Below are 25,736 nucleotides of genomic sequence, written 5' to 3'. Positions count from 1 at the left end.
CATCCTCCATCCTCCATCTTCCATCTTCCATCTTCCATCTTCCATCTTCCATCTTCCATCTTCCATCTTCCATCTTCCATCTTCCATCTTCCATCTTCCATCCTCTATTCTCCATCTTCCATTCTCCATCCTCCATCCATGTGCAGGCACTTTTCCTGACATTTCACTCTTCTAAATGCACATTTCGTCAGAAATACCTTTTATTGGCGTTTTACACCAATTAATTTCTTTTAATTCTCACATAACCACTCTCTGGTTGATAGTTTCAATCCATTGCTTCTGCACCTGCATAAAACTCTCAAATCATAGGGAATTATTCAGGGATGTCCATGACTTACAAACCTTGTTGACCCAGGACTAAAAATAAAGCAGTTCAAGTCCACTGTATTTTAGACAATTATTTAAGAATCTACTCTAATCTTTAATCACTTTGTTAAAGGTGAAAGTTATAAATATATTATGAAGCAAAATGCTTATTACAGCTAAGGAATTTTAATGGCTTGAACATGTGAAAAAAACCCATTTAATTCAGAGAAGTAAGAAAGATGGAAAGACAAAATGAGAAAGGAAGGAAATTTATTTTAACAGATGAGAAGTCAAATATTTTAGACATTTAACTAAACAGAGCTCTCTAAAGCAACTTCCAAGCTTTTCTATTGAACGTGTAAAGCCCCTCCAGCAACAGTTTTAATTTCAACATGGGAAGATGGAAGGAGAGACAAAGAGCTCCCGAGTGCTTTATTAACTGCCAGCTCTTCTTGGAGTGATAACAAATAAACAATATTTATCATGAACTAAATTCAATATTTCACCAGGAAAAAATGATTCTAATTTTTTTTTTCTCATGACTGACCTTAATGATGCTCGAATTTCGAAGGCTCTTGTGATGCTTATAAGCTATGAAACTTCTATACTCATGAAAGAAATACAAGAATTTAAATTTTGTATTCTTAAAACCTCGAGATGGAGTGAAATGAGGTGGATGTTGAATCAGATGTTAAAGAAATGTCTTCTAACAACAATTAAAATTTCTTCCACTGGAAACCAGATAAAAAAACACCACACATGAGAAAACAAACAAACAAACAAATTATTTTTATCAATTTTAAGCTGAGCTCAACTACTGTCATAAGTGCTCCTTACAGACATTATATTTTTGGTATTTTCCTCTGTTAGGAACAATGCTAGGGGATTCTGATTCCTCAAATACACTCTCCATCCAAATCCTACTGCTGGGCTGGTGCTCTCCACTTCTAAAGTCTCAGTTTATAATTATAATTTCAAATGTGTTCCTTTAAATCTGCATGGTGTATTAGAGACTGGATTAAAAAAAAAAGAAATATATACATAAATTAGAGGGGCATAACTTATTTAAAGTCCAGCTGAAAGAGCTGATCCCAATTGTTTCAAGTTTTCAGCTAAAGCTCAGTTTAAGTCACTTTTAGGTTTATGAAAGGCAAGTAAGCAGCTAATGAAAGAGAAATGGAACAAATTTGAATGAAAATTAATTTAACTTTTTTTTTCTTTTTCGTATTTAAAGAAATCTTCCCAGTGTCTTTAGGGCAAATCAGGTTAAAACAAATCTTCTACAGTTAAGTACGAATCATTTGGAACTTTTCCTTGGAGTGGTCAAGAATAATTTTCTCTGGATTATGTGATTAAAGAGATCAAAGAGCTCATCACTGCTTTAAATAAATGCCAGCAAAGTTCCATTATTCCAAATGCCAGAAGAACAGGTCTGCACTTCTCTTCCCCCGGCCCAGGACTGGCCCCACAAGTTCCCTGTGCTCTTTAATCAGGGATTAAAAAATCATTTTTCTCCAGGAGCCAAAAAAGGCAAAGGGGCCCTTTTTGCCACAATGTATTCCTGTGGTGATTTTGGGGAATTAATGGGGGTTTTCAGCTCCGTGAGGAGACAGAACTGGCACCAGGAGGAGTTTCTTGACACTCCAGGGATGCACTTTTGCTGCTCTATAGCATCCAGAATCTACAGAAATTGGAATGTTTTCCCCTTCCCCTTTTAGCTGGACAAAACCTCTCAGGAATGTGTTCTCCAAGGTAATTTTTTCTGTGTATCACAAATGGTTATTCCAAGCTGCCACAGGAAAAAAAAGAAAATAAAATAGTCATAACTTCAATTTTATTTTATTTTTTATGGATTTTAGAGCTTATATTAAAATAAAAACAAGCGGAAATGATTCTTAGTCTTGTTCTCACATTCTCCCTATACATTGTAGGTAATATTTTTATGATTTACATTTAGAGAATGCAGATTCCTGAATTAATTTCTTTTACTGCTTGTACTTTTCTACAGAGCTCATGTGACAATGCTTCACTTTTCTGTCTGAATCCTCCTGATAATATTTTTGGGAATCGTCGAACCATTATTTTGAACACATGCAGGGGAGATGGTGAGTTGATCAGATTTTTTTTTCAGAAATCAGCCTGACAATTCCCAGTTCTCAGGACTTTATCACCCTGGCTGCCACAATCTGAGCTCTGCATTGCTGGAACAGACAGATAAAATCAGCAGCAGAGAAAAGGAACCATCTCCAAAAGCTGAGCTGGAGATCAAATCTGACTTTTTATAGAGGTACATGACAGATCTGAAATGAATATTATTCCAATCCATTATAAAAGTGAAAAAGAGAAGTTGAATGGCAAATGGAGTGAAAACCGTTTTTTAAATGCAGCTGGAGAGCTGTACATGAAAAGCATCTGGATGATCTTAAAGACCGGGTTTTAAAAGAATTTATGACTTAATTTCTTGTTAAAACAGTTCATGTTAATGATACAATAATGACTTCTTAGTCCTGGACAGAAGGAAAATATAGAAACCAGGGCATGAAATTCAGTGTGTTTCAATGGATCACACTTTGTGGACAGTGCTCCATTTAATATTTGTATCTGAACTCATAGTATTTAAATAAAGAATTCCAGAAAAAGAGAAAAAAAATAATTCCAAAAATCAGCTTACTATTTTGTGTCATTGAGATTTTTGACTGATCCAAATAACTTCATAAAATGATGTGTTCATTCAATTATTTTTCCAAAAATAGGTCGTAAACGAACATCCAAGTTCTGCAATACAAACTGAAAAGCCAACTCATCAAATTCACGAGGTGAGAAAATATCCAACCACTGTTACTGTCACTTCAAATGGACTTTCACCTAAAAAACTTACATTTTCTTCTAAGCTAAAAACTCAAATCTTCTTGTTCCTATCACATTTTTAATTTTCCCATGAAGGTGCAGTTGAAAGAAGGAAAACCACTTTTAAACTCCTATTTTTTTTCCTTTGAAAACTTAAAATATTCAGAACTGGATCAATACATTAGGAATAAAATAGAATTTTAATTTTTTTCCAGTCATTTATATTTTTCATCCAATTTGTTGAAATTGTTTAAGCCAATGCTATCATTTCTAGCACCTGAATTTACTGACACTGGGTAGAGAATGCAGTAATGGAAAGATTGATTTTACTGAACCTTCCAATTTGGAAGATGCTCCTTGCAGAAGGATGAAGAATTCGACAATTTTAACATCTCAAGTTATTTTATTAAAATCAAATTCCTTCCCCAACCTCAGCTTTAATTTTCTGTTTAATCTGCGAGTTTAATTCACAATCTTGTGATTTTATCTTATTTGTTTGGTTTTTCTTTCTCTCACCCTTGAGCTGGAAGCTTTTGTTAAGAGAGGAATCTGAAAGATTCAGACAAAGGGACCTTCCTGTGACTCAAAATTTGAAATCCCACAACTCTCCCTGTGTTAAAGAGAACATTTTGTTACAAAACCATCGTGGGCATTCTTTGGAGAAGATCCACTGTCCTGGGCTAGGGGGGTACTCACAGAAATTTCCTGTCAGTTATGACAATGCAGAGTGACCCAAATGAGAAATAAACCCACTGAGAGCATCGTGGATTCCATTGCAGAACAACAGAAATTTAATTACTCTCATTTCACAGGCTGAGCAGAGGGAATCCAGAAAAATTATGGCTCAAGGGTGTGGCTTGTCTCTTAAAAAAATCACCTTTTTTCTGTGCAGTGTCTGCAGCAGTGCTGTGGGCCCCAAATGATTTCTCCTTCTGCATCAGGCAGTGCTGCCCACCCAAACTGTTTTTTGGTTAAGGAAGTTTCACAAATGCTCTCCCATTCCTTTTAGACCCTTTTTCATCTCTTAAAGACTCATTAATACATACTAATCTTAATTAAGCTAATGGAAGTGGCTGATGGAGGCACCTTGCCTCTCTCAGGCACCCAGCAGCTCTGCAAAATGAACAAACCCTCGTTTGAAGGAAAAAGGAGCTGAAGAGCACAGGGATTTTATGGCAGATTTTAAACAGCTTTATTATAAATACAGTTAGCTCTTAGAGAATACATTTAATCCAACTTGCACACAACCCAACGACCTCACAAAAATCACTTTTTACTCCATCGGGCCTGGGCTTTTTTAATAACACTTAGGAAATATGAACAAATTTTGCTCTTTTCTCTAAATGAACTCCCTCTTGTAATTTCCAGAAATAAATAATTGATGTGTCTCTCTAGTCACTTATGAAAATTCTCCTATTTTTTTCCCCTGAATGAGTATAAACTCTAAACTTCCATTTATTTTTATTATTACCCATGGCAGTTCTTGGGATATTAAAAATACTGCAAAGTTTGTGCATCTCTGATCATCCTGTTCTCAATGCCATTGTTAAGATCTATGTCTCTACCTTTAGGTGTGCAGATATTTGTAATTAACAGAGAAGTAAAGGAAATTTGCATGATCAGAGGAGGTTGGATTGCCTGAAATTCTCCAATATTTGGTAAAAATTCTCCAATATTTGGTAAAAAATTACCAAAGTGACCGTGAGTTATTTCACATGAAGAGATTTCAGTTCCACCTAAGTCAGGTCTTTAGAGATTTGACCAGCATTTTTCACACCCTCCAGCGTTTGATCTGAACAGAAAAGATATCCCAAACCCACAATGTGGTTTTTTTTCTGCAGATTTGGCTGAGCTGGGTGACTCTGTGCCTTAATCAGCTTTTTTCCCTCCTGCAGTGACAACCTTGCCTGAAGATTTTGGTGATCATCCTTCCAGGAACTCTGGGCTGTTTGTTCAGAGAGCTCCATTTCCAAGGAATTCAAAGGGAAAGCAGGGAAGGAATGGTGGTTGGCACTGCCAGAGATGAAGGGACAGTCTCTGTTGAATTTCTATGAAAATCCACCTTTTGTTCACTGAGATGTTTCTGTCTCATCCCTCCCTCACATCTCCACAGCAGCTTCAGTATTTTTAATAGAAATATTTGAAAATGCTGTTCTTGTTCAGACCAAAAACTGAAGAGAAGAAAGAAAAGCCAAATCCTGATTAAATTATACCAAATTCTCCTCGCCTACAAAAGGAGTATGACACGCATAATCTGTTATTTCAGCTAAATTTATCTTTTTTTGCCAATGCAAAACCTGCCCAAAGAGGTCCAAGACACGTTTGTAGTTCAGTGTCAGAAACCAGCAGAGTTTCCAGTGAAATAAAGAGAATATTGTGTAAATATACCCTGAGATTATGTACTTTCTGCAAGCTTGATTGCATATTTTAATTGCACCACGATCATTAAATACATCTACTTAGAATAATTCTATTTTTTTTTAATTAAATCCAAATTCTTGGTGTCAGACGAGAATTCTGATGTCACATTTACAATTCATTAGAGTCATAATTAAAATGTACAACCAGACTGGAGAATTAGAGAATATTTAATTTGAGAAGTCATTTTGTTGCATTGCTTCTGCAACAATCTAGTCCAGGTTTCTACAGATAAATTGTAGATTTAACAGCTACAAAAGGTTGTTGGAACAGGAGGATTTCATTCCTTTGCTAATAAGTCCATGGATATAAGAATGATCCATAAATAATTTTAAAAACCCATGTGAACAATCCCGCCTCAGTCTCACAAGTTTTTTAAACAACATCACAATGCAGAAAGAATAAATCAGTGAGGTTTAATCAAAACTGCAGAAATGTTAATGAATTCTTACCTGGTTTTGATGTCCTGATTATCTCAGGACAGAACCCAGTGATAACTTGTCCATATTTGATGACTTTTTATGCTAAACCATGTGTTTTACCCAAGTTTTTCTAATATGAAAGGAAAAATAACTAACTAACTACAAGCAATGCAAAGGGCAATGGTTGGGATCACTGGTGGCTTGATCAGAGGGTTAATAAAATTACCAACAATTAAATCCTTTGCATTCTCTCTGCTGAGGAGATAGGGATTTAAAGAGCAAAATTTGGCCTTTTTTTTTTTAAGCCACGAAATTCAAATTGTAACAGCAAAGACGAATTTGCCTTTGATGGAAATTCTTTTGCAAAGGAAATTCTTTCATTATATCTCATAAAACCCCAATGAAACACTTCCTCCAAAAGAATATTTGTGTTTGGGCAGGGTGGTGGGGAGTGTACACCCTGAGCTGGAGAAGTTTTATCTCCACAGAAAACTTCCACGTTGGAAATTCAACGCACTCAAGCTGCAGAGGGAATGTTAAACCTCTCAGCAAGGACAGGATTGGTGAGGAACAGAGAACAGGAATATTTTGGGGATTTCTTTGGTTCTGTAGCCCTGAGCACTGTGAATCCCAGGTGTTTCAGGATCCAGGGAAGTCCTGAGGGTCGGCAGAGATTTTCTCCTGGGGTTTCTCCATGGCTGTGTCACACCTGGGCCAGCTCTATCCTGAGAGAATTGTGCTTTTCTCTGAACCTTTTCCTTGAAAAGGGGTTCAGGTGATAAATAAATCCTATTTCCTTCTCAATTCCAGGCAGTCACCCTGGAGAATTATTCACTGAGCCCACAGAAATAATGATTTGTATGAACCAAACAAAAATATCTGGAGTAAATGCTTGGTACTTCCTTCTAATGTAAGGAATTCTCAAGCCAAAGACTGAATTTTACTTTCTAGAACGTGAAGTTGCTCCTGGCTCTGTGTCCAGAGAGTTTGGTGCTGGTTTTTTGGATGCATTACTGCACTTTCCTCTTAGTGTTGATCCCCAAAATTCCATTTAAATGAGGGTACAAACAGTGGTTAATGAGGGAGAGCTACAGACAGTTAAACTCAATATTTCAGGAGTTAAGAGCACAGCAAAAACTCGACAAAGGCAACAAAAATAAGAACAATTGTCTTTTGTCGGAGTGGAAGAAAAGCTGGAGAAAACCTCCTTCACAACTGGATGATGAAAGAGATGTTTTCATAGGTTTAAACACTACCAATGCATGAAAAGCTATTTATCTCCTGGCACGGAAATTGTCTGGATTTCCACTTGTGACTTTTTCATTGATGCCAATAAGATATTGTCTCTAATAACATCCTTGTTGTTGAGATTTTGTGCTTTGTCCACACCCTCTGTGAACAACTAATTAAGAAGGTAACATATGATAATTATATTTTTCTCAGGTACCTTTCTATACATTTGGATTAAAAGTTAAGTCATTTTTCACCACAAAGGATGTGTATTGAAAAGAGGTTCCTTAGCAGTGAGATCATTCCATTGGAAACCAAGGTTTGAACAGAAACTCTTCCTTTTCAAACTCAACTCACTTCAGCAAGTTTATAAGTTCCGTTTCATTCTTTTATTAATAGAATCTGTAAGTGATAAAGTCATAAAATGATTATATTTAAGCCATTTACTGGAGAGAAAGGAATGAAAATCCGCTCGTTAAAACAAAGTTCCCATGTGTGGTTTCTCTGGTGGAACATTTTATTTGGCTCCACTGAGACAGAAACTCTCCAGCCCATTTTTCCCCTCAAAAAATTGTGCCTTTTAAATCTTTTATCTCTCAGTTCCAGCTACAAGTTATCAATTCTTTCTAGGCTCAGTTAAATTTCTTATATATAATTCTTTATTTCGAGACAGGTGATGTTTCAGAACTTTCTCTTTGTAGAAACTTAGCTGGGTTTTGTTTGCTTGGCTTTTTTATAATTTCAAACCAGAAATTCAGGTGTTTTTTTAATGAAATAGATGTGTCACAGCCTCACTTGGAGTTTCATTCTGTTGCAGTCTATCTTTGGACCTCTTCGAGCCACAAATATTTGCAGTCCCAGTGAAAGTTTCACTGCTGTGCTGCAGAAATACAGCAAAAAACTGATACACAAATGAATTACCTCTCTCATTTGTCACTGGAAGTTCATAAATATTTAGTTCTGTTTCTATATCAGCTGATAATTTACAATAAATGAGATAGAATCACAGGCTTCACCTGTATATCAACTTCTGCAGGAGCACTTGGAGGAGAAAATAATCATTTATTTGATGTGATTGAAATAATCAGTTTAGAGTGAGGCTTTAGGGTCATGTCTGATAGGAATAAACCCAAGAGGCCAGAGGGGTGGAGATAACTCAGGACAATAATTCAGATAACCCTAAAGAATAAAACTCTGAACTAAACTCTGGTTTGGTTTTTCTGGAAAGCCTGGGATGAATCCAGGGCTCTCCCACCTGAGGAGGTGTCAGTGGCACGTGGATTTTTCCATGTTGTTTGCAGAGCTCCCCACTCTGAGCGGAGAAAATAACCCCAATGTCTAAAAGGAGATGAAACATCGAGGAAATTTTATTAAATGTTGCTACACTGGTCTCAGTAATAAACAGATAAAAACCATCCTTCCTGAAAGTGACACTGCATATGAAGCTCCTTTGATAAGTAGGGTGATAATTAGGTTTTCTCAGTTATCTGTCAGGATTTTTGCAAAGGTGTAACAAAAATTCTACAGACTTTGTGTGGTTAATCCATGTCTTTATCACTAGTGAAACAGTAATATGTCCTTTCTGCTTTTTCAGTTATTTCCAGCTTTTTTTTTCTTTTTTCTTCAGTGACTGTGCAGAATCAGGGAATAACTTCAGGAATTTTATTTATTATATATATTATTAATATTTATTTGTATTATTTATATTTACTTGTATTATTTATATTTACTTGTATTATTTATAAATATATAAATAAACAAATTAGATTAAATCCTCATCCTGTGAAGGGAGGAGAGCTATTGAATGATCAAAGGCTGCTCAGAGCATGAACAGAATGTGACTTTCTGGGCTCTCGTGTCCCTGGCATGGAGCAAACCCAGCCCAGAACCAGCTGATTTCAAGACAAGGTTGTTAAACAAAGAGAAAAAAGTTCATTATGCAGAGAAACAGGGCCTGGGATAAATTACCTTCTGCTTGGTTTGGAAAATGGGCTGGAATGTTGCATGAACAAACTGAGTTCAGAATCTGTGGCTCCAACTCCAGCTTTAATTGAGCTCTGGGGATGTGGGGACTCAAAGTTCTGATTTACTCTGGCATTAAGTTAGAAAGGAATTAAGTTAGAAAGAAAATCTCAGATATCTGCTGTATTTGGGTGTTGTGACATAAATTATCCGTTACTTCTCCAGGCACAGGCTCAGAGATCGACTCACAAATGCACATACATGATATTATATATATTTATGTGCATTAATATGTATTTTCTAAAGCGTGGGCCATAAAACAGAGTTGTTTCCACTCTTTCCACTGCTAATTTATGCAGAAGTTTATTACGTTTATTCCAGCAGTTTATTAAGAGCAAATGATGAAAGGCCCTGGGTGGAAAATGTGGATTTCCAAACTGTGCAGTCCTTTCTTTGGTGGAATTCAATGGTATTCATTTATATTATATTTATATTAATTTTACAGTTACATCTGAGGCAATTATCAGTGTTCAGTTTTCCTTCCTGTTGGTGGGTGTTTGGCTTTGGGTTTTGAAATTACTAATTTTCCTGCTACAATTATTTACTATTGAAAATTATTTGCTATTAAAATTACTATTTTAAATTGACAGACGTGTGTAGGTTTTCATTACATTTTTAATTACACAGAAAAATTGATTTAAAAACCCTGTAATTTTAGGAATTTCTTCAGAGGAAAACAGATGGACTTAATATTTCAATTTGCAACAAAAAAATACTACTTTAGCTCTCCAACTACCAGCTATTAAGGTTATTCAGTTGACTTTAATTATTTTTCTTAATTTAACCGCGTTGAAAATACATTAAGTGTGAAATCCAAGGCATAATGTCCTATGTTCATAAGGTTTTACAAATTAAATCTAGTTTTTACATTAATGAAATGCTGATCACTGAATTAACCTCTATTTTTTTTTTCTTCACTAGACTCCCATTTAAGAACCTTCTGGAAATCTTGTGGCACAAATTTCAAAGATTTTAATAAAAAGTGAATTTAAGGCAAAATGGGGTTTAGTGGCCATGGTGGTTGAAGGTTGGACTTGATGATTTTGGGGTTATTTTCATGCCTTGGTGATTCTCTGATTTATTCTGGGCTGGTGAACAAAGAGGAGGAAATTGGAACTTGTTGATCTCGTGGCAATATGAATAGCTACATCCACTGAAAGGTAAGAATCAAGAAACATTTATTGCTGTAATTCCTTGAATTCTGGGATTTACACAATTTACATTGCTATAATTCCCTATATTTGTGGGATTTACTCAATTTGCATTTCTGTAATTCCTTACATTGTGGGATTTACACAATTTCCACTGCTTTAATAACTGAAATGGTGGGATTTACACAATTTCCATTGCTGTAATTCCTTAAAATCATCTGCAGGCAACAGACTGCACAAGTAACCTGCTATAAAAGAACCCCAGTTGGTTAATTAGTTAAATTTTGCACCTGCACTTTTAAAACCATTATTCACCTCCTAAATCACCTTCTAAAGCTCAGTTTAGATGATTTAGTTCAGAACTAAAGCAAATCTTTAGACCTGAGTGCCTTAAAAATCAAGCGTTAAAGGAATATTTAACACAGGTGCCTGTGCTTGGGGTCTTCAGTGCTCTTGAGTTGCTTTAGGATTTGAATAATCTGAATTTGGATCAAATACAGCACCACGAGCCCTGAACAGCTCCTAATATGTGGGAAGGAAAAGTATAATTTTGGCTTTTTCCACATAGAAAAAAGATCTTTAAATGCAATTTTTAAAATGCTCTGTTGTGGTATTTTGCAAATCTTGAGGCAAGTGGAACAACAGCCACACATCTGGGGGGAGAAAGGGTATGAAGGAATTAAGGGTCTGTGTGGAGTAATGTTAAAAAAAAATACAGAAATATTAAATTCGCACCCTGCTCTGAGTAGAAACTGAACAGAAATCATTTTCCCATCTCCTCTTCTTAGCACTTTAAGCCACACCTGTAACATTTCTCCTCTGGTGTCATCAGAACTGTGTAAGGATGCATTTTTCCAAATACTGGTTTTTATCAGACAATCCGTCCTGCACCCTCTCAGTTCTGCCTTGGTCAGGAGCTGCAGGGACTGCTCTGATCAGGATGGGATTTTCACACTTCTGGAGGCGGAATTGCAGTGAAGGAGAAAATGCTGCTGGAGGGCAGGGGACAGACACTGATCTCAGGGAGGAGCCCCAAAATGCAGAGTCTGTGGAGTGGAAAGTGATGCCCACGGGCCACACGGGTATTCCTGCCTGATAAATGTGAAAATACGTGCTGGATATTCAAATGCCTGGGATGAAAACACTGAACAGCTCTTTTACACACACTGCTCTTACACAACTCTCCTCTTTGCTGGCCCAAAGATTCAAATACACTCTCAGGTTTGGTTTTCTGCCCACCCAAGATTCAGGTGGTGCTTCCAAAGAGTCTTTGGCCTCTGAAGGCCTGAGCCAGACACGAGAATGAAACAAAGTCTTCAAGGTCTTGTTTTTTCTCGGTTTCTCTCGTTGTTTATGAACTCTTCTCTCACAGAGTTCTCTGTGCCCGGCCGAGGTGTTCTCTGCTGGGACACAGGACGGCTCCCCCTCGATGGGAGCTCCCTGTCCTCTGGTACAGAGAATTCCCTGTGTCTTATTGACAGTGATGTGCCAACACCTGTCACCTGCACTGACAGGGTCACCTCTGCTCTGCCCCAGCCCCTGAAACTGCTTTGTGCCACGTCACAGCAGGAGATGGAGGCAGGGGAGAAGGACAACCCAGGGCACTGCCCTAAACCCTCCATCATGTTTCTCCATTCATCTCAAAGAACCCCAAAACTACAAACCTTTCCACCCTGTGACACACTACACCACTGTCTTCACATCTTTGTGACTTGGAATTCTTCTCTCAGTGCTGGAAGTTTTTTCCAGGGACTGGGATCAAAGGCTGTGTCCCCCTGGGCTCTGTGCCAGACAACCCCCTGGACAGACCCCAGACCCCCCTGGCCAGGGTTAAACCCTCTTGTACAGATCTCAAACCCTCTTAATCGGGTCCCAGTCCTCTCTGCCGAGCTCTGTGACCTTCCAGGGTGTCCAAAGCAATGCCCTGGACTCCAACAATACACTACAGAGCTTCCTGGGTTAAATTTCAACTTTAATTGTTGGGAGGAACGGTGCACGCACTGATATGACCTGGTGGAAATCACAATAACCTTTCCCTTTCCCTTTCCCTTTCCCTTTCCCTTTCCCTTTCCCTTTCCCTTTCCCTTTCCCTTTCCCTTTCCCTTTCCCTTTTCCCTTTCCCTTTTCCCTTTCCCTTTCCCTTTCCCTTCTTTCCCCCAAACGCATTGACTGAAGAAAAGTTCTGGCTTTTCAAAACCACAAAATCTCATTAAAGTCATCATAAAGTGAACCTTGAGCCAAGATTCACCTTTGTCCTGATGTTCATAAAAACTTCTTGGGTTTGCAATTTACACCAGGTAATGTGAAACACAAACCACGTAATTTTAGTTATTTATTTTGCGTAAATGAAGCCATCATACACACAAATGTGTGTGGACATATATAAAATAGAAATTCAGTGAAATGTTCTGATTCCAAAGAAGGGGAAGCAGAAAATCCACATCACAGGGAAAATGTGTTTGTGATTTTATATAGGTTTAATCCCAACTCTGTGCTTTTGCTTTGAAACAGGAGCTACAAAACTATCTCTCAAGTCACGAAAAAGGAGTTTATTGCTAAAATTTATTTTTGTATTTAATCGTTGGGTTTTGTCCTGACCTTTCTCACACAACCCCCATTTGATTTCCTTCTCCACGGTGCTCCTACCACAGTGTGTTTGTTAATATTAAACACAGACTTTGGGGCACTCACTCAGCCTCAGAAAAATGTTCTGATCATCACCACAGAGATGAAACCTTTGTTTATCCACCCTGTCCAGATTATTTGCTGTTTTTTAATATTAGGTTCAGTTCAAATTTTACATTTCCTTTTTCATTTCGCATATGATTTTATGGACACCAAAAAGTCAGGAACCAGATATTTATGTTTTGAAAGTTATTTTCTGTCTTTTCCCCACATCTGTCAATTTAAATTTTCATTTAGATAGTGTTAAATCCATGAAATAAAAATGTTACTCCTAAAAAACCTTAAAATTAGTGGGAGCTGATAATAAATTTAGACACTTCTCATAAAATCACAAAACTTTTAACAAATTTCTCACCAGGTCAGAATTAAGAAATGTTTTCTACTGGAAAAAAACCCTTCAAATAGAGCCCAAATGCTTTGTCTGGGGGGATTTATCTACATTTTTCTAGAGTATTTTGATTGGAAGTTTATTTGGAGGCCAAATACATCTTTAATTATGCAATTTTACCTCTAAAAGCCAACTGAGGCAGATTCATGAACCAATTTCATCCATTGCCCAGTGGCTCCTCTTAGATTTACTAAATAATGTCATTTTTTATCCACCACTTGAGCCCTAAGGAAGCAGATGGATTTGAGTCAGGGGCCTGTGGTTAATTTAGAGGCTTTTTTTGCTTTTAGTCTCAATAAATTAATCAGGAAGAGCATTTGCTATTTGTCTAAACTCCCAGCACATCTTTCAGAGGCAAAGGATATTGGGTCAATTACTTGGATTTTGCAAATTCCCAGTTCCAGGATTCCAGGCTGGGAAAATTAAAGGTGCCTCAAACTAAAGGAAGATTTGAAACAGTTGGCAATCATCACAATTTTCTATGACTCTGGATTTGGAGCTATTTGCTGCACATTTAATTGATTTTTATTAAAATTATTTTTCTCAATTGGCTTTGTAGGCAGCAACAGCAACATGGGGAAAATGAATTTAGGGGTGGTTGTCATCTTTTAGTAATTTTTATTATTTTATTTTCTAATTTATATTGTTTTATTTTATAATTTTTGAAAAGGTGGGAATACTTTGGGTACACCAGGAGGTGGTCCATGCCCAGAACATCAGGTGCCAACTTCAGTAATTTCAGAAAACCTGAAATCTGAGATTGAGAGCTGGTTGTTTCCTCTTGCCCAGGAATTTTTGCTCTTCCAGAGGAAATAAATCAGCATTTCTGAGGAGAAATGACAGAGCTGGCGCATAAACACAGAGAGGAACTGTCAAATCCTGCACTAAGGGGGGGAAAGAAGGAAAATAAAGTTTGTAGCAGACAAGGATTTAGTTAAATGAGCTTGAACAGGGGGATTGGACAAGGGAAAATCCAGAGGTGCCTTCAAATCTCACCCATCCTGTGACCTGTGGAATCCTGGGGTTTGAAAATGTATGAAATTCTACGATTTTTATTTTTTTTTTAATTCTATGAAAGTCACTCTGTGATTTATTTTTTTACTTAGGAATGAAAACAATCTGTGATTCCTATTTTTGGAGTTTGCACCTCAATGGAAAATTCTGGAAATCAAGAGTGAAAAAGCCAAACCAGTGTGATCTGAGGCTTAGAAGATAAGATTTAAGAGTGATCACTCCTGGTTTTTTTCTTGCTTTCCATTTGACTGATGAGTGCATTTTAAATGAGCATAATCTGGATTACAGCAAAGAAGGCTCCAACTGATAAATAATGTTTGTATCTCCTCACCAACTGAATAATTCACAGTAAAAAAGGGCTTTTGTGGCTCCTGGTAACATTCCTACTGAATAATTATCTATTGAATTTCAAGGGATAATGCAGCAAGTGAGAACATTGGAGAGGTGAAGTTTGAGTTTCTCAGAATTCATTGATTTTACCACAAATTTTACTTCTTGTAAATACAACAAAACTAAGAAGCAAAATTAAAAAAAAATAAATAAAACAAGAACAATGTTTTTGAGATGCAGCTGGAAAAAGAGCACATCAATACACAATTCTACATTTTACACAAGTCCAATCACTTTAGAATTGTCACTAGCAGTGGAGTTGTCTTTTCAGAACTGTGTTACTTTAATTAAAATTAAAAAAAATAAATAATAATTTGATTCAAAAATACTTCAGCTCCAGAACAGCTGTTAAGTATGAGTATGATAGGATGTCCTTGATGACACCCTGAATTTTCTTTAATTGCTTTTAGTCTGGATGAAACAGAAAGGAAAGGCATTAAAGGGACCAACCTTTTCCTGTAAGCCTGACACACAATGATTTGCAATCTCCATTCCCCACTGCTCTCTGGAATGCTCAAGCTTTGTTTGTTTGAATTTAGTATTTATGATTATAAATTATCTACTCATAACCAAAGTCATTTGCATAAGAAAATTATCTTCCATCAAGTAGGGCTTTACTGCTTGTCTTTTAATACTGTAACAGCTTGTTAGTATGGAGATAATTAAAGGGATCCTGTAAACTCTAATTTAATCTGAAAGTTACCCTAAAAAAAAAAAAAGAGAATAAAAGCTGGTATAGAATTTAGCAGTCCCCTTAAATATTCTCATAAACAAAAGGGGAAATGTTTTAGCAAATTTAAGACTCAGAAAGCTAAAATAAACAAAAACCACTGAACCAGGTACTGCATCACCAACAGCAGGAAAACATGGAATCATACCTGGGAGCAGAGGAAAGTTTTCACTGTGTTATTTGCAAGGAATCTCCTCAGGAGCTGGCTCATCCCAGCTTCAGCCATCCTGAGATTCTGTGTGAGTAAGTGTGGAATCCCAGGGCGTATCAGAGGGATTTTATCATTCACCTGTGACTCCCCTGCCCTAAACAATGCACCTGAATGTTCCTAATGAACCTAATATTCCTCATGAACCTAATGGTCCTAAAAGGAACCACTCAAGGGCTCACATTCCCTGGAACTGTAAAGGTTCTTCATTAAATGCAAAATTAATGAAATGCCAAACAGAAAAAAGAATCCCTCAAAGCCCCATGGAAATGCATTTTGTTGATTTTTTTCTTTTTTTATGTGAACAATTAATCCCACTTATCTATCTGGCTTCATTGGATAATGATTCTTTGCTGCCATTTTCTCTTTGTCCATTCGCTGCATTCCAAAGGAGTTTCCTTGAACACTTCAGGGTTTTCTAAGAATTGCAAGTTTCAGCCTTAATTTCCCCTTTCACCAACATTTTGTCTCTCCACTGAACTGTGTTAGGATCACCATAAAACCCACTCACCCCTTCCTAGCTGTTGGGGGTTAGGTTTGTCACTCTAAAGAATTTAGAGTTTGTGACTCTTTTTCACTCTAAAGAATTTTTTCCCCATAAATTACCAAGGAGACCAAGTGTTGGATACTTACACAAAGAAGTGGCCGAAACCTGGTTGGGGAGGGGGTAACTGCCCTCTCTGATAAGAAGCCAGCTGTTAAAAACCGGCTGGAGCAGTGTCACTTATCAGATGGGGCAGTGTTGTTTATCTCTGTTCATTCTTCCACTACCCCCATGGGGATATCTCCTGTTAATGGGCCATTAAAATTCACCAATGACATCACACATTACATCATACTATTGCAAGGTGCTCCACCCGGGGAGGAGGAGCCAAACCATCTTCACCCAGATAAAAGGAGCCACAAGTGTCACCAGACATCCAGTGTTCCCACGGGACTCCCAAAGGAAGATTGGACCCATCTCTGGACCCTTGGCTCCACAGATTATCACTGCTTCCAACAGGACCACATCTGCCACTCCAGGAGGGCTGACTTTGGACTGTTTCCAGCACCCTGACCAACAGGGAGTCAGGTTGTATTTCTGACTCTGTCAGGGTTTTCTAGGATTTCTTATTTGTTTGTTTGCTTACTTATTCTTCTGTACTACAACATTTGTATTTTTACTATCCCTAGTAAAGAACTGCTATACCTATTCCCAAAATCTTTGCCTGACAGCCTTTTAATTGCAAATTAATAATAATTTGGAAAAAGGGAGAAGGGGAGTTTACATTCCAAGGGAAATTCCAAACTTCCCTGGCAGATACCTGTCTATCTGAACCGAGACACCAGCCTAAACCCACTTCTCCCAACCATTCTTTTCCTCCCCACTCTCCCATTCTTCTACTCACACCGGAGGCCACTCCCTCGACCTTGCCATTATTCCATGATGGATGCATTTTCTGGGGCTCTTGGTGTCACTTGATCATTGATCACTCTTCCCTTCTCTCCACAATAGATGTGCCAATACCAATTAATCTTGAACCACTTGTTATTTCGGTGACCTTTAAAAAAGGCCACGTCCCATGATTTATTTGCTTCTGCTGGGTGCATTCAGAGATTTGTTTTGCTGTGGGAGAAAACTAGGGGCTTTCTGTGATTTTTTATTTTTTTTTTTAAACTCATTTTCTCTGCTCCAAATGAACCCCCATCAAGCCATATTGACATTCTCACTCGGCTGGAGACTGGGAAATGTTATCTGGAGGACTGTTCTGTTTGATTTCCTAATTTTAATTGCCCGAGGCGATTCCTGCAGCATTTAAATTAATTATGGAGAAAGAGGCACTTGCAGGCAGTGCAGAGGGAAGGTGGTCCTGCTGTGGAGAGCAGCAGGATGAGGGATGCAGCCAAGGATGGGGTGGGAGGAGGCAGGTGTCAGATGCTGGGGATGGAGAGGTGGAAGAGAAGGAGCAGAACAGGAGGAGTTTGTGGATATCTTCATGTGGAGACTTCTGTTTTTAAAAGGTAAGAGCTTGTTAAACATTTTTTTTCCTAATATTTTTCTCTAATTTATTGCTTTTCCCTGTTGTTTTAAAATTCTCAACTTAATAGTTTTATGACATTTCTTCTTCTTCTTCTTTTTTTTTTTTTTTTTTTTTTTTTTTTTTTTTTTTTTTTTTTTTCAGATAAAAAAATTTTAATATTTCAAAATTAAGTTGCACTTTTTAGGTCATTTTTTAAAAGAAAAGGACCATTATCTCCTCTCCTGGGTAAGTACAGCTATTCATGATTTTATGTTAATCTGTTTCTCCAGATTGTAATAATCATGTTCTATTTCTATATAATTCAAATAGACTTCACTGGAGAGATCTTTGCCTGGAGGAGCTGGAGAGGGCAAATATTAATATAAATTTTACTATTGGTAACTATTGCTATTTGACCCTCTCATAAGCTCTTGTCTGTCCCTTCCGTGGGATCTGAGTCCATATTTTTGACTGACTTGAAGAAAATTAAAGTTAAATGTCAGCCCACCAGAGTATGGCTTTGGAAGTCAGAGGTTTCATTTCTTTCAGACTCATAGACTCATCTCACTATCTGGCATCTTGCTTTAAGGAACACCTTTACAATTTATTTATGTAAAATGCTGGAATCAAATCTATTTTTATATAGTAAGAGAAGTACCATGGGCCATAGTTTGAAGTCCTGTCTCAGAAGAGAAATTATAAATGAAAATAAAATCACTTATCTGTGAGCATAACATTGATCAAACCCAGACCAGGCGTGGATCTGTTGTGTTCAATGAATGCCAAACCTCACACTGAATTTTTCAATCCCAAACCACAAGATTTTGCTGTTCACACCAAAGAAAACTTCTGTAAAAGTTGTTTTGCTTGTTGGGATTTAGCCCAGATCAAAGAATCCCAGGTTCAGGCAGTGCTGCCTCAGTGACTGACAGCCAAGAGTCACCTGAGGAAAATGAAATTATGAAATCCTTGCTCCTGGTGATGCCCATGAAGAGCTGCATCTCTGGGGTTACAGGCATCAAACCAGTTGGGGCTGAACTAAGAATTCCAGTAATTTGACAGATCCTTACAGGTTTTTCCCCAGAAAGGCGAAGATGAAAAAAATATTGGTTCCTATGTTCCTGGATGCAAAACCTGAAAATCTTAAATGAAGTTTAAAAAGTGTGCACAAAGCCCAGTTTATAAATAATCATCCTCTTTTCTCTTCTAATGCCCAAATGGGAAATCTGCAGCTACTTTTTCAACCTGACCAGGTGAGGATGGAATTTGTTTGTCTTGTTCATTTTCTTAAGGATGAGGAAAAATTCCTGAACAGGTGAAGGAGCCATTGTGGAAAATCTTGACCTGAGCAGAGGAAGACAGAAAAAACTCTGATTATTCCTGGCACTGTGCACAATTTGGTGGCATTGCTGTCATCAGGTGTTGATGGGGAGTTAAAGCTCAGCTCAGTTAAAGTCCAGCACCAGCTCACCTGCACATCCCTGCTCCAGGTAAGGGTGAGCTCATGCAGCCCAACCTAAAGCCTTGAGTTTAAATTAAACCGAATTCCCTCACACTCCCTGTGAGATGGGAGCACACCCAGGGACCAAACGGGCTCATTGGTCAGTGTAATTTAGTGAGACAGATAATTGGTCTGTGGGACAGGCTCTTACAGCTTTTTGTGAGCAAGAGATGACGAAAATATGAAGAAAATCATGTGAGAAATACTTGTCACATCTGATGGGCTGGAAGGAGTTAGGGAGGACAGGAATGTCGCGGGGGGGGGGGGGCGGGGAGGGAATTTAAAAAATGGGAAGAAGAAAAAAAGTTCTTCAATTTCCCAGCCGTACAATACCCAAGTTAAAAAACTTCCAAACCATTGCTGTCATTTTCAAGGCAGAAGAGTTTCCACCTCTCTAAAATCAGAGAGCTCTGTACTCCTACAGTGTTTGACATTTTCTGTGCAGCAGGTATTGACTCCAACGTTCCCTTGACAGAGCACAAAAAATCATTTTGTGAGTTGTACAGACAGCCTAAGTAGGCTCTTTCTTCTCCCTTGAATAAGCTTCTCTAACTTATTAACTCAGCCTTGAGGGGGTTGAATATTTACATCCAAACCTGAGATCTGTTTACAGCCCGACATGTATTTTGATATTCAGGAGAGATGGGATGAAAGTTCCCATGAAATCAAACTGCTGTAAAACTTCCCAGAGCTCCCCAGTGATCAGGAGATGTCCTTGTACAACAGGATCCTACAATCATCATATGGAAAATCAGCTTCAGGCACACTCTGCAGTGACAATTTCCTCATTTGTCATCATTTTCAATCCCCAGAAGAAGCCTGCCTTGTGACTTTGAGGTAAAAAAATGGGAATTTTAGAAATTCACTTCAGGTAATTTTAACTGATGAAAAAGGAACTTTGATTTAATTGAAATAAACCCCCTGATTTTGTACCAGAAAGTTCACCCATACTGCAAACACCCCCCACAGCCATGCCTCTAATTTTGATGACAAACAGAGAAAACAAGTCTCCAGGATTATTATTTAATGAATCATTATTTGATTAAAACTTCTTTTGCATCCTACCTTTAACAGCACACCTGGACTACATCAGCTCTCCCAGGATGACAAGTTTTCCAATGAATAAAAACTCAGGGTTTACAAATGATGAGCTAGATTTCAGAGGACTCTATCTCAGCTCATTTGGATCTCATTCCCTAAACAGACCAGGATAAGTTGGGGTTTTTTTGGGGTTTTTGTTTCTTTTTTGCTTATAGAACCATCCATATGTGCCTGGAGAAACGGAGATGAAAATTGGCTGCCTTTTATAAAGGCTAATTCAAGAAACTTCCAAAGTCTTCTGTTCTTTCTACTGATCCATCAGCATTTTCATAAACCAACTGTTTTCTCTTCAAGCTGTGGTAGGTTCAATCAAATTGGATAAATCTGTTCAGATTCTTTTTAATTGGGAGAAAGTGAAGGAAGAGCCACTCTCCCTTAAAATCTCTGTGGTGAAGTGCAGCTGTGGCAGCCAGGGGAGCTCATTAAACCCCATCCAGAGTTTCCCAGACTTAGGCCAAGTGTTTGTCTTCCAGCCTGCTGCTCCCTGTGAAAATTCCTGCTTTTTCACTGAATTAGAAATGGAGATTTTGGTGTATCCCTGTTGGATCTAATTTCCAAATAACGGGAGATGTTCTTCGAGTTTTTATTGCAACATCAGCCTCAGTAAAGGGTGAAACAATGGAAAGATGGCAACAGCTCAGGCCTTGCCAACAGCAGCCAGAATCCTCTGTGTTACAAGAGAGAATTCTCTGTGTTTCAAGGCCTTTTATAAGTTTTCTAAGCAATAGCAAATTGTTAAGAGCTCACAGGCATCTGCATAAACCAATCATTAAAACCGCATGTACACCTTATATCTAACAATAGGGGCTTGTTTCATACTTCTTATTACTCAGGAACTCTTTCTACTCTTCTACAAACAAAGCACAGAACATCAATATTAAACTTTTCTATTATCTTTCTTATATTCTTACCATATATCTTAATATGCTTATATTCTTAAAATATTTCTTAACATATTTTTCTGCTTGCTAAGGCCTAACTCTACACAGCACAAAACCACGGTCTTATTGTTCCATGTCCTCGTTCTTGTATCTTTTTAGCTCTAGGCTAACATCCACACTGCTGTGAGAGTTTCCTGCTTTTTTTGTTTCCAACATATCCCCATTCCCTGGTCAGGTCTTTGAGTTCTGCAGTGGGTTCCACATTAGTGTGGGGCTGGAGTGGTTCTCTGGGTAGAGTTCTTCTCTCCTCCCAGCTCTCCCTCACCTCTCTGGGCTTCCCTTTGTCTCAGGCTTGAGCTGCCTGAAGTAGAAATTTTGTGCTGCACTGATGTCTCTTAAGTTTTATCTTCCCTGTATTTTATGTTCTGTGGTGCCCAGGGGTGCAGCTCTGAGCTCACAGTCAGTGTCACTCAGCTCTGCACACAGCAGGGACACAAAACAAATCCTTCTCCTGCTGCACACCAAGGACAACTTTCAGCCCCAAAGCACAAACAAGGGTGGGCTGGAGGGAGGGACAAGAAGGATGGGACCTCACAGCCTGGAGCTGGAATGGGACAATTAAACTCCAAAATGCAAATGGACCCAAACTTATAAAAGTGTCAGACCTTGTGACCAGTCAGCCATTTGGTGACCATTTTGGGTCCACCTTGGGTGTAGCCCTGGCCAGGCTCTTGTCCTGCCCAAGGTGTACCCTAAAGGTCTTTTAATAAATCTCTACTTTATTCTCCAGCTCTGTCCAGTCTCTGTTCCAGATCAGCCTTCCCAAGGCTACAGCAGCACTGCAAAGAGCTCTGAGCAGCAGCATCCTCCAGTGACTGCTGCCTGAGTTCCCCACTGACTGAGCTTCCCGACCTTTTCCCGAGGGCACAGCCCCTTCTGCTCCATTTAGGCTCATCTGTCAGAAGCAGCTTGGCTCTTCCAGAGCTGGAGAATGAGAAGCTGCTGAGCTGAAGGTTTCTGCTCTCCCTGAAGGCAGGAACTGCAGGTAGCAGTGGAGTGCCCTGAGTTTCCTGGCTGCCGTCAAAAAATCTCCGCTGGAAATTCCAAATTCCAAGTTGTTCTCCCCTCGCTCCCCTCAAGGCACTGCCCTATTCCTGAGTAAAATCAGAGTTTGGAATGAAGCTGACACATTCCTAATGCCCAGAATGACAAAAGGATAACAAGTGTTAAGGTTGTGGAGTGGCTGCTGTGAAATCATCTGATCCCTGCAGTGTCCTTCGAGGAAAGAAAAGGGAAATCCAAAGCAGCAGCAACAGCTATGAGGTAACTTCTGTTCTACAGAACACACACTGTTAAATACATCTATGGATGGTGAAAATGAAAAAAAATCCTGACTTTTTTTATTTATAACCCCTCCCATGTAAATACCATCCCACGGATCCCTGTACAGAGCCGGTATATTGGGAATTGTGGGGGAGTGCAGTGTTTGCTGCACAAGTTCCCAGGAATCAAAACAAGCAGCTGAGCATCAGTGAGGAAATGAAAGCCTCCTGTGCCAAAGGCAGACAGGGAGTAACCAGCTGTAAAGAGAGCAGGGGAAACACTGCAGGCATGTGTAAAAACGTACAAGTGCAGGGCTGAAATCCTGCCAAGCAGCACCCAGGAAAATCCAGGAATGAATCCAGTGGTACAGATACTCCAGCCCAGAGTGGAGGATCAGCAAATTCTGAGAGTTTACAAACAAATTCCTCTGTGGCTGCTGGAGTTTCATCCCAAATATCCCATCCAATGGTCTGCACAAAAATCCTCAAAATATCCCTGCCACAGGACAAGGTCGGGAAGATCGAGGTTGGAATTTTCTGTTTTGCCTGTGGAACATGGACAGGAAAACACCAGGAGAGCATTTCTGTGATCTCAGGAAGGTTTAATCTTTGATTTGAAGTTTCCCGGTGCCATGTTGCTTAGGAAACATTTGCAGTATAATCAAGGAGGAATGAAACATCTCAATAATAATATCCCAGTGCTACAGTTGCTTAAAAGCCATCACCAGTGTCAAGAACTGAAAATACAACAGCTTTCTCAACTGATTTTAAATTTTAGCGATTTTCATCTAGAATTCATTTTTTTCTTTGGAAAACCAAAGAGTCTTTGCCTGAAAAAGCTCAGTGAGGGCTCTATAATATCACTGGACAATCAAAGACTTTGTTTCTAGTTTAAAAGGTCATCAGTGTGGAAAGCAGTCACAACTTTTATTATGGCAATATTTATTATTTGCTGGTAATGTTAACAGAAAATGGAAATAGCAAATAATAATTTTCATGCTGTAAATCAAACTGAAGGAGAAATAATGCACCAGCTGAGAAAAAATAAATATGTGTATGTTATATCCACTCAAATTAAAGGAAGTCAATCAACCCTTGGATTTCTAGGACGGATTTTATGCTAAAGACAAGACAAAGGTAGAGATTGATCAGCAATATGAGAGCAGTGGATTAAGAGGATAATTGCATTTTAAATGTCACTAAACTAATTCTGGGCTACTGAACTGGACTTTCAGATACTCTGGATTATGGTGAAAATATATCCAATTCCTGTACATCCATCTACAGCCATCTGAACCTGTCAGATGAATCCTCCCCAGCTGAAAAGACGAGAAATGCCATCATATTTAAATGCCTTCACAGCACCAGAAATAACAACACAAAGATGAACAAACCTACTTTGGTTAAAAAGAGAAGAAACTCAAAGGACAAAATCTCCTGCCAGTCCTCCTCCTTCCTTTTCAACTTTATCTAGACAAAAACGTTTGGTGACATCAATTTGCTCTCCTGGTTTCTGTTAGTTTTGTTGTGTAAAGAAAGAAAAGAAAAATTCTTTTTGTAAAGTATAAATCACATAATTTTCATCCTTTGTCCCTAATCACTCAAAAGGAAAAATACAAATATACGAAGTCACGGTTCCAGTCACTTTTCTTTCTTTGATTATTTACCAGGTTTGAGTTCCTCTTCTCCATTATACAATAATTTACTCATCTCTTTGTTCCAGCATTTGGAACAGCTTGAATTTGACAGATCAGATTGGGTGAGTGTTAACAAGCTAAAGTCAGCAAAACATTTTTCCAAATAGTTCCTTACAACTGCAGCACTGTTAGATGGGTTTGGATGATTTTGGCAGCCACTGGAGAAATTAATTTGCAGCAATTCACAATATTTAAAACCTTCCTAATACAAGGCTTTTGATGGAGTTTCCAATGCTACAATTCATTTCAGATAATCAGACATTGTGGTTTTACTGTGCTGTGAGGATTCTTCCTCATTTCCTTCATAAAGGTCATTCTGTTTTTCTTCTCTCCACAGTGAAAAGCCATAAAAGAGAAGAATCCTCATCTCCGCCTGCCTCCAGCCTCACCCTGGTGTGGACATTACATTTATTTGTGTGCTGTGTGGACTGGGGCACACCAAAGGCACGAGTTCTCCAGTATTTTATCTCTAATGGTGGCCAATAATTGCTGCCAAGGAGATAAATAAAGGGAAAAACCCCAATAACAGGGTAAGCACCCGTTATATTCTCTTAGTTCACAGCCTCCTCCTGCTCCCAGATTTACAGAGCCTCAGAGCCTTTCCACTTGTGCCACTTTATTTCTTGGGTATTTTGCAAAAATTTACTTGCCAATGCTTGGCCACGGTGAGGAATGTTATCTTTAAATAGAAACCTGGATTGGATGCTTCGAGCACTCCCACCTGGATGTCAGAAAGATCTACCTGATCATCACAAGTTCTGGTTCCTTTTTTCACTCCTCACCCTGGCAGGATGTAATTTTATTGAAACACTGATAACTCCATTTTATCCTCCTAGCGAAAAGAGAAATATTTCTGAATTTTAAGGGTAAGGTGGATTCATAAGAAAAAATATTCACTTATCATAAGTTAAATAAATGTATCTGGGCATGTGTAAATATATATTTGATTAATCAAAGCTCTTTGCCTTCTACAAAACCCCAAAGTAACTGGAGTGACTCATATGGTTTGATGTGTAAGTTTATTCCAGTGAATAGTTTGAGATGCTGGAAAAGACAAAGTATCACAGTTTCCAAATCCTGAGTGCAAATAGCATGTTTGTGCTCTGTTATTCCTAATTTTGTCTGAGTCTGTTTCTTGTAGGATCCAGGAGAAGCCTAAGACGTCTTTGCTGATCTGCTGATGAAATCAGACCGTTAACCCATGTCAAATCTGGAGTTAAATCACTCCTGTGTGAGAAGTAAATCTGCTTTAAAAGTTCAGGCAAGTCAGTTCACAAAATAATGTCTCCAGGTAGTTTGCATTCAAAACAAACACATGGTCATGTATGTATTTGTACAAAACAAATATCTGGTCATTCCTGGCTTCCTGTGAGAGCAGATGTGCCATCCCAGGAGTTTTTGATATTACAACCAGTTGAGAGCA

Source organism: Sylvia atricapilla, chromosome 10 (genome assembly GCF_009819655.1).
Source record: "Sylvia atricapilla isolate bSylAtr1 chromosome 10, bSylAtr1.pri, whole genome shotgun sequence".
Lineage (NCBI taxonomy): Eukaryota > Metazoa > Chordata > Aves > Passeriformes > Sylviidae > Sylvia > Sylvia atricapilla.
Note: the sequence above shows the minus strand (reverse complement) of the source record.